This window comes from Humulus lupulus, chromosome 4, assembly GCF_963169125.1.
Source record: "Humulus lupulus chromosome 4, drHumLupu1.1, whole genome shotgun sequence".
Lineage (NCBI taxonomy): Eukaryota > Viridiplantae > Streptophyta > Magnoliopsida > Rosales > Cannabaceae > Humulus > Humulus lupulus.
This window is the reverse complement of record NC_084796.1, coordinates 71,063,822-71,074,241: the sequence shown is the minus strand read 5'-3', so window position 1 is coordinate 71,074,241 and position 10,420 is coordinate 71,063,822.

Sequence of the window (10,420 nt, the reverse complement as noted above, 5' to 3'; positions counted from 1 at the left end):
AAACATAGAATATTTACAAATCTTCCAAGAGGAAATTTTGAGATAGATGATAATATGTTAGATGAAGGGTTAGATATAGAAGATCCTGATTTTTAGATTAGTTTATTTCTTTATCTATTTTATTATGATTGTACATGGTGAAAACCTTTTTCCAAATGAATATCATTGTTATTTTGTTGACATGTATGAGTTTGATTTTTTTTACAATCATAATAAATAATAAATTTAATAAATAATGACCAAGTTCAGTGAAGGTGGATACAAATCAATGGACCGGGTCCTATATTGAGAGTTTACTGGGGCATAGTAGTGGGAACGATTTTACTGATCCCAGCCCTCCCTCAATATGGTTAACTTTGGAACAACGATGAGTTTCGAGCCTGAGAATTAAGTCATATAGGATGATTAGAAACAGACTTAGAAAATAATAAAGATGGCTTATTTTTCTAAGTATAGAAACATACCCTAATGATAAAGAAGGCTTATCTAATTTTTTTTCATAAGAAATCATAATTAATAGGTCTGAGTTATGTTTGCTTAGATTAAGTCTTGTTTTAGAGCCTACTAGGGTAAGTTCTAATATGTTTTTCTTGACTGTTAGAACTCTACTGAAGATGTCACTCAGAAGGTCTGCACGCACCAACGCTAATGCCTCTAGCGTCGCTCCTGAGACAAATGAAGCCCCTCCAGTTCGCAGAAGGGGAGCGCGTGCTACCACTACTGCTGCAAATTGAAGTGCACCGCCATAGCCTGCAGAAATTTCCAGACTTCGACAACAAGTGGAGGAATTGGTGCAGCAACAATGACAATAGGCTCAGCCACAGACTTAGACTCAGCCTCCACCTCAGCCCCAACCGCAGCCTCAGCAAATGGCACCCCAACAAATAGGTCCTTATGGGGGATGGCCAATGGCAAACTAAGCGCCATACCCAACTTAGTACATGGAGCTAATTTATGAGCGGTTTCGTAAGCAACATGCTCCAAACTTTGAAGGGACAACCGACCCCTTCGAGGCGGAAAAATGGCTCAAAAATGTAGAGTCGATCCTAGCGCATATGAATCTCGGCAATGCGGACTGCATATCCTGTATTTCGTCTCTGCTTAAGAAGGATGCTAGAATATGGTGGGACCTAGTTCAGCAAACTCACGACGTCGCCACCATGACATGGACCAGATTTGTGGAGCTGTTCCACAAGAAGTACTACAACTCGACAGTCATTGCCACAAGGGCCGACGAGTTCACTAGTCTGAAGCATGCCAACTTGATAGTAGCAGAGTATGCTCGACAATTCGACCGATTAGCCAAGTTTGCACCAGAGTTGGTTCCAACTGAATTTTTGAGGGTTACCAAGTTCGTTAGAGGACTTAGAAAAAATATTGAGCTAGGGTTTAAGCTAGCAAATCCTGGAACTACTACGTATGCCGATGTTGTAGAAACAACTATAGAAGTAGAAAGGCTTCAGGCGAATGTTAGTAAGGAACATGAGGCCAGTAAGCCTGAGCCTGAAGAGAAAAATCAACCTCAGAATGGTCGGAACAACCACAACAAAAACAACCATCAGTCCAGCATCAATAATGGTTAGAAGAGAAGGCATCCTGACAGTAAGCAATCTTACAACAATAAAATAGCAAGGACAAACAATGGAGGCAACAAGTCGGGTTATGTAGAATACCTGCAATGCTCTAAATGCCAAAAGAAACATCCTGGTGAGTGTCGAGCAAACACCAGGGGATGCTACAACTGTGGTCTGGAAGGTCACTGAAAAAGAGAATGTCCCCAACTCAAGCCAAAAGAGAAAAGGGACAACAAAATGGTTCCTGCTAGAGTCTTTGCCTTGACCTAGGGAGAAGCTAAAGCTAGTAATAAAATGGTCACATGTCAGATTCCTATCCTCAATAATGTATGTTCAGTATTATTTGATTCGGGAGCCACTCACTTGTATATCTCGTTAGGAATGATAGAGAAATTAGACAAACCATGTGAAAGATTTAGAACTAGGTTTGTGACAGAATTGCCTTCGGGCGAAATAGTCCTATCATCACGGATAGTAAGAGGCGTACCGATCAAAATTGAGGACGAAGAACTAGAAGGATACCTGATAGAATTAGAGATCAAAGAATTTGACGTGATACTGGGAACAGATTGACTAGCAAGGCATGGCATGGCGCAACCATCGACTACAAACGCAAGAAAGTGATATTCGAGACTCCTGACGGTCAGAGACTATGCTTTATGGGAAAAGTTTCAGGATTATGTATGTCACTTATTTCATCTCTCAAAGTTCAGAGGATGATAGAAAAAGGATGTCACGTATTCTTAGCTAGCGTCACGGATGTGGTAAAGGAAACACCACTAAAGGTTGGAGACGTCTGTATTATAAAGGAATTCCCCTGCTGCCGACTCGGGAAATTGACTTCACAATCTAACTAGACAACTTTTAGAACTCGTTATGGACATTACTAGTTTTTAGTTATGTCTTTTGTTCTTACCAACGCTCCAGCCGCATTCATTGATTGAATGAATAGTGTCTTTAAAGATTACTTGGATAAATTCATCATAGTGTTCATCGACAATATCTTGGTGTATTCAAAGGACGAAGTCGAGCAAGAGGAACATTTAAGGTTGACCTTGTTGTGACTAAAAGAGCATCAAATTTATGCCAAGTTCAAGAAGTGCAAATTTTGGCTTTCGCAAGTAGCGTTCCTTGACCACATAATATCCAAGGAAGGAGGTGTTGTAGACCCATCTAAGGTAGAGGATGTGAAGGATTGGCCAAGACCAAAGAACGTGTCAGAGGTAAGAAGTTTTCTGGGACTAGCAGATTATTATGCGAGGTTTGTAGAGGGTTTTTTGTAAGATAGCCACTCCGCTCACCAACTTGACTCAGCAATAGCAAAGATTCTACTCGACTGATAAGTGTGAAGAGAGCTTCCAGTTGCTTAAGGATAAGCTATGCTCAGCACCAGTACTTTGTGTGCTAACACCCAAAGACAAGTTTGTAGTCTACTGTGATGTGTCGAAGCGAGGTTTGGGTTGTGTGTTAATGCAGAATGACAAGGTGATAGCCTACGCCTCAAGGCACCTGAAGAAGTACGAGCAACGCTATCCAACGCATGATATGGAGTTGGCAGCGGTGGTCTTTGTGTAGAAAATCTGGTGCCATTATCTTTATGGAGAAAGGTATGAGATTTATACAGACCACAAAATCTTAAAGTATTTCTTCACTCAAAAAGAGCTCAACATGAGGCAGCGCAAGTGGTTAGAACTAGTGAAGGACTATGATTGCAAAATCCTATACCACTCGGGAAATGCTAATGTAGTTGCTGATGCGCTAAGTTGGAAGAGTTATGGAAGTTTAGCAGTGTTAGCTAGAATAGAAAAGCCGCTACAACTGGAGCAGATCAATGCTAGAATAGAAGTAGTCATTGGTGTTGACGGTGAGAACTCGTCAACGAAGTTGAGTTGGAAAAATGATCAAATCAAGATCACTAATCGGAAAGCTGTAAAAATTTGAACAATAACTCAAGAACAATGATAGAAAAATAATGGAGAATTCAGTCTTTCATTCACACTTAAGCCTCTGCTACAGTAAAATTTCCAATCCCTTCTCGGGTGGTCTTAGAGTTCATTTTATAGTAGGCTCTAATGGCCTTAGGTACATAGTGGTCCAGGAGACCAAGTGGTACATATGTACGGTGTCAGGGGTGTGGTTTTAGAGGTTGTGGTCGTACATCCCGTACAGGAGCAGGTGTCAGGAGGATGTCTCCACTACTTGTCTGTACCCATGTCTGATGTGTGGTGGCAGGCGTTGTGGCACAGGAGGTAGTGGTGTCGGCTCTGACCTATGGCTGTAGACGTACGGACCATGACTCTTACTCTAGCAGTCTCACTGGCACTGGTATCCATACTCAGTACTAGGTCGTACAAGCATGTCCCATTCGACTCGTACTGTGGCCCCTAAGCATAAGGGTCTCAAGGTGTAAGGAATGGGACCTTTGGTGTGAGGTGGAGATCTTGTGTCCTTGACATGAGATGCCTAAAGTCTCCCAAGGTCACTCATGAGTCTGGGCGATGGGCATATGGCCTTGGTGGACGTCTAAAGATGTGTGGCGAGGCCCTTCTTGGCGAGGCCATGCTTGGTGAGGGTAACTGTTGGCGAGGCCCCTCTTGGCGAGGCCATGCTTGGCGAGGCCCCTCTTGGCGAGGCCATGCGTGGCGAGGCCCTTCTTGGCGAGGCCATGCGTGGCGAGGCCCTTCTTGGCGAGGCCATTAGGTGCTGCGAGGTGCTCCACCAGCGTGGCCACCACCTTCAGCGAGGCGCTCCACCAGCGAGGCCACCACCCCCAGCGAGGCGCTCCATCAGCGTGGCCATCATGTGCAGCGAGGCGCTCCACCAGCGAGGCCACCACTTCCAGCGAGGCGCTCTACCAGCGAGGCCATCACGCCCAGCGAGGCCACTACGCCCAGCGAGGCGCCCCACCAGCGAGGCCACCACGCCCAGCGAGGCGCTCCACCAGCAAGGCCGTCAGGTGCATCTAAGGCATGGTTTCGCTAAGTACGTGGTTGGTGCGGGACAATGGGAGCCCGAGGGCATCGCAACTCCATCTAGTAATTAAGTGCTTATGGGGCCTTAGTGCGCGCCTTTGATCTTTCGAGGGCGTGGAGTTTTGAGCCTCAACACTTGCCCCCCAGTCTAGGAGAGGACCTTTAGGTGCTCTTGTAGACTATTCACTTTGATTCCTATAAATAGGCCTTCATGCTTGGCCTAATATTTTCACCTTACTCCCTAGGCTTAGTGGTTTGGAGAATCCTTCTTTTTTCAAGAGGTAAGAGGTTCAATCCTCCACCACCCCATTTTTCCATAGTTTCATTATTTTTTTTTACATATGAGCTAATTTCTTGGTGTGTCTATTTTATGACTAACACATCTTTCTGGTTCATTCTTGCAGACGCGCACTTTCGACTCTTTGGTGCTTTTCGCTCCCTAACCTCCTTTGGACCCCAACCGCGCTTTTTTAATTGCTCGAGGTATATTTTCTTTCCTTCTCCCTTTTATTTATTTATATTTTTTTTTATCGGGTCCAAACTAGCAGTACTTGGGACGGGGTACATTAGTCTGAGCTTGTAGTGAGTTTGACCATATGCACGCCCCTCCTCTTTGTTGTTTTTTTTTCTTTTTTATACCCTGTAGTAGGCCATTTAGGGGGTTTGCATCTAGAGGTATTAAGCCTATTCCTTTGTGTTTTGTAGCCTTCCCCTAGTTTATACGTGAGCCCCTTTTTTCTATTGGGACGTGGTTTCATGGCCAGTGACGGCCCGTCCGACATACCCCCGAGGGCTGAGTTTATTGACCTATCCTCAGACTCAGAGTCCCTTGAGGGCAACCCTCACCAAGACTATGACTCCTTAAGGCAAGCCCGCATCCGCCACCTTGAGTGCATGGCCGAACTTAGGCGTAAAATTTGGGTGGTGGAGAGCGAAATTAACTCGGTGTCGAGAGGAGATGGAGGACCTTCACCCCTGGGCCTTAGTGACCATATAGCGTGTCTTAGGACGACCCTTTTTGAATTGCGGTGGGAGTTAGAATTTATGGAGGGACACATTCTGCCAGAACCTCCCACTCCCTCTTCGCCTGATGACAGTCATGGGGCTGCTAGCTCCTCTCCCCAGCCCCTAGTCTCAGTTTATCCTAACTTAGTGCTCCCGCCATCGCTCCCTCTATGGAAAACTCTTGCTAGGAAGAAGAAATGGAGGGTTAAGTGTTCTGTCCCTTCCTCACATCTTTCTTTTGATTTTGCAGATATGTCGAAAGCACGCAGGCAGGTGTCCGTCCAGGAAGAGGAAGATGTCCCCCTACTGGCGTCCAGTCTAGTGTCACACGTGTCTCCGAACAAATTAAAGGTGATCGTGAAGCACTACCGCGTTGCTCCAGAATACGCCCTGCATGCTCCTCAGGAGGCCTGCCGGGCCGACCGCCCTGAGAAGGGCTTTGTGGCTTTGAGTGAGCAAATTTTGAATGCGGGTGGCACCATTCCTCTGCACCCATTTTTCGTGGCGGTTCTCAACTACTTCGATTTGGCCCCTCTTCAACTATCGCCCAACAGTTGGTTGACTTTAAGCTGCCTTTTCATTTGGTTCAAGGGAAACGTCAAACGCGCCCCAATGGCACAGGAGGTGCATTCCCTGTATAACCTTATGGGAGTGCACAAGTCCAAGGGCTTCTACTACCTGTAGAAGGCCAACAATGATCTCCCCTTAATAGAGGGCCCAGTGTCCAACACAGGGCCTTGGAAACAAGACTTTTTCTGGGTAGATGGGCCTGTATCGGTTCGTGAAGGCTTTCGCGCCGGCCCTAGTAAGTATCCTGGTCTTTCTCTTTTTCTTATTAGAACTTACTGTTTTGCACTCTTGCTTGTACTGACATTGGCGTGGATTTTGCAGGGCAATTTGCTGATCCCTCGGTCATTGGGCCAGAGGCGGAGGCCATTAACAACCTTATTATTGCAGACTCTGCCCTGAAGAAGGCGGCGGTCCTATTTACTGTGGCGAACCTCAACCGCCACCAGCTGTCCCCGATCTCTGACCCCAAGTTCCTGTGGTCAGTTACTGGGTCTAAGAAGGCTATGGCTATGCCGGTTGGGCCGTCCCTACACGACGGTGAGGCCGAGGAGGAGATGGAGGATGCCCCCCTCGAATGTGGGGGATCTCATCAGCGCCCCCTGTCCCCCGGGGGATGCCCTCCCTATGGCTCCCATGACCAGGACATGGCCTTTCAACCTCTGGACCTGCAGGCCGCAGCGGGATGTTACGCTCCCCCTGGACTTGATGGTTGTGACGCCTTCCCTCAGGTCCCTCATGATATTGGCTTTCCGGATGCTGATTTCGTCGACCTCGCGGAGCCCCCTTCTAATGTACCAGGGTCTCAGTTTTTCTCCTTCTCTGTGCCTCCTCCTGCTTCGGCGAGCGGGTCGTTCGTTCCTATCCAACAAGATGCCCCTAGCGCGGAGGCAGAGCCTTGGGTGACTAGGATGGCCTCTCCCTATGCGCAGCGTTTCATTCAGATTGCCTCAGGCCTCCCTGTCTCTGACTGGAGAGGTCTAGGGAATGTGACTCAACCAGACCTTGGGGAAACCATAAGGCGTGTCGTGGCCTGGGTGAGGTCTTGCACCTTGCGTCGATTAGTATTATGTATAGATGTACATGTGTTTTTCTTTTTGTTACTTATCACTGACGCCATTGACTTTCTTGTGTAGATTTACATCGTGTCTCTTCGGCATGCTGACACGTCCGGCGTCCTCTCCGCATCCAATTCTGAGAGGGACTGCCTCATGGCCTGGGTCCAGGAACTCGAAAATGAGCTTAGCGAAACCAAGGTCCAGTTGTCAAAGGCCTGGACTAAGTCTGCCAACTTGTTCTCGAAGAGGGATAAGGCGAAGGCCAAGATCAAGGAACTAAAGGGCAAGGCTAGACACTTGGAGCGCGAGCTCTAGGGGGCCAAGGCCGCCGCAGCTGCGTCGCAGGAGAGGGTTACTCAACTGGAGACCAAAGTTGAGGCCCTTAGGGCCGAACTACAGTCGGCTCAGGAGAAGAACGCTTCCTTGGAGGCGGAGAGAGCTTCTTTGGAGGCGGAGAGGATCACCACCGAGCGCAGGTCTATAGATCGTGCTCTTTACAATGTGTGGAGGCAGGATCCCAACTTCGACTTCTCCTCTTTTGGTGAACAGGCCGTTGCCCGAGCGGCCTGGTGGAGTGCCCACTGTAGGAGGCCTTGAAATAGTCTTGCTCCTTTTTTGTTTTCTTTTTACTTTGTAATATCATTATCAGTGCTACTTTTCTTTTGGTAACTCTTGTAATATTTCAAGAACTCTTCTTTTTTTTTTAATGTATAAATACATATGTTGCTGTTTATTTCTTGTTCTATTGCATTTGAGGCCCTTTTAAGCCTATATGATGGGGTTTGGTTGGTTCCCCTTTTTTTATCTATCAGGCTGGAGGTCCTTTGGAGCCCATGCGAGAGGGTTCACTGGGACCTCTTTTGGTGCCTCTTGGTTGCTTCTATAAGGATATTTTGACCCCTTGGGTCTTAGTTATCCTTTTATGTTTTTCTTGCGCGCGCTTATTATTTCTTTGCGAGAAGCGTCCTTCTCGTCGTTATTCATAGTACTATTTTTGCAAGGGTCTCCTTTGGGACCCTTTTTGGCTAGGCGGCTTGGTGGCCGCTCTAGACTTATTATTATTGTCGTCACCATACATTTTTTGTAAGTCCCTATGGCCTCCCTTAGTGTTCATAAGGGTAGCTAATCCTTACGATCCCAAGGTATACCTTGTAAGGACTTCGTTTAAGGCCCTAGTATAGGGGGTCCCTTTGGTTTTGGGTCACTTCCTCTTGATAGAGGGCCCTTTTTAGGATACTCTTGGTAGAGGGTCCTCTTTTTTTTAGGGGCCTCCTTTTTAGGAGGGTTGGGGGTCCTCTTGGTAGAGGGTCCCTTTTAGGGGCCTCGTTTTTAGGAGGGCAAGGGGTCCCTTTTTAGGATCCTTCGTTATAGGGCCCTTTTTAGGTTCCCTTTGCTAGCCGCCTGCTGTTGCCTCCTATCCTGCCCCCCAAGTGTCTGGTGAAATTTATTTTGGCAGGCACTTTGATGCCCACGCAGCGAAGGAAAACAATACATGAGGTTGCGAATAGTTTCACCCATAACATGCAGTTCCATTCACTACATTCATAATAAACAGTCTCATACAAATAGTTGCCACGGTACATATGAGGTTTTCATATAAAACAAAAATAAAAAGATTCACACCTACTTAGGAGGCTATCTAAGTAACCTCTTTGATTTCTCCCTATCATATTAAGACAGCGTGCAACACTTGTCCTTTTACCATCGGACATGGGCGCCTTACTGGTAGAACTTCCTCAGGTGCTCTGCGTTCCATGCTCGGGGTATGATGGTGTCGTCCATGCGTGCCAGCTTGTAAGTGTTCGGGGGGACGCACTGAGCAACCTGGTAGGGCCCCTCCTAATTCGCCCCCAGCACTCCTGTGCCTGGGTCTCGTGTGTTAGGGAGTACCTTTCCTAGCACCAGGTCGCCAACTCTGAAAGTTCTCTCTCGCACCCTCGAATTGTAGTACCTTGTGGCGCGCTGCTGGTACACCGCCACCCTCATTTGCGCTTTTTCTCTCTTCTCTTCAAGCATGTCTAAGCTTTCGGCCAGGGCTATGCAGTTGGCTTCGTCTCCATATGCCTATACCCTGTGGGACTCGACTCGCATCTCGACTGGGAGCACGGACTCGCACCCATAGGCCAAGGAAAATGGGGACTCCCCAGTAGTCGTGCGTGGGGTGGTTCTGTAAGCCAACAACACATTTGGTAGCTCATCTACCCAGGCTCCCTTCATTTTTTCTAGCTTTGTCTTCAGGTTCTTTTTAAGGACCCTGTTTATGGCCTCCACTTGCCCATTGGCCTGGGGGTGTACAACCGCGGAGAAACTCCTCCTTATGCCCCTTTCCCTACAATATTCATCGAAAGCCCCTCCCTCGAACTGGGTACCATTGTCGGAAATAATCTTGTAGGGTACTCCATATCGACACACAATGAATTTGTTGACGAAAGAGGTGATGTGCTTGGCAGTTATCTTCACAAGGGGTTCTGCTTCTACCCACTTAGTGAAATAATTCACTGCCACCACCGCGTACTTCGCTCCACCCCTGTCTGTAGGAAGAGCGCCGATTAAGTCTATCCCCCAGATAGCGAAGGGCCAGGGGCTGGTCATGCTGGTCAGTTCTCTTGGGGGTTTCCGAGGGTAGTTGGCGTGCCTCTGGCATTTGTCGCATTTTGTGGCAAAGTCATGCACATCCTTCTCCATGGAGGGCCAGTAGTATCCTTGTCTCATGGCCTTCCTAGCCGTGGAGGGTCTGCTCTCGTGGTTGCCGCACTCTCCCTCATGTATCTCCTGTAACATTTTCAGCGCCTCCTCCTCTTCTACACACTGCAGGAGTGGCATTGAGAATCCTCTTTTGTAAAGGACCCCATCTACCAGGGTGTATCTTGCGGCCTTGTACACCAACCTCCGGGACTCGTTTTTATCTACAGGCAAGGTTCCTTCTTCCAGGTACCTCTTGATTGGCTCGGTCCATGATTCCCTTTGGACACTAATCATGTGCACGTCCGCGCCTTCGATGCTGGGCTTTGGTAAGTACTCCACGGGTATTGATTCCAAGATATCACCATCCTTGGTAGATGCCAGATTTGCAAGTGCATCGGCATGGGTGTTCTTTTCTCTGGGGATTTACTCTATAGCATATGCCACCAACCGTCCCAGATAGCCCTTCACCTTCTCCATGTAGGCTGCCATCTTGGGTCCCATCGCCTGGTACTCCCCCTTTACTTGGCATACTACCAATTGAGAGTCACCGAAGATTTGA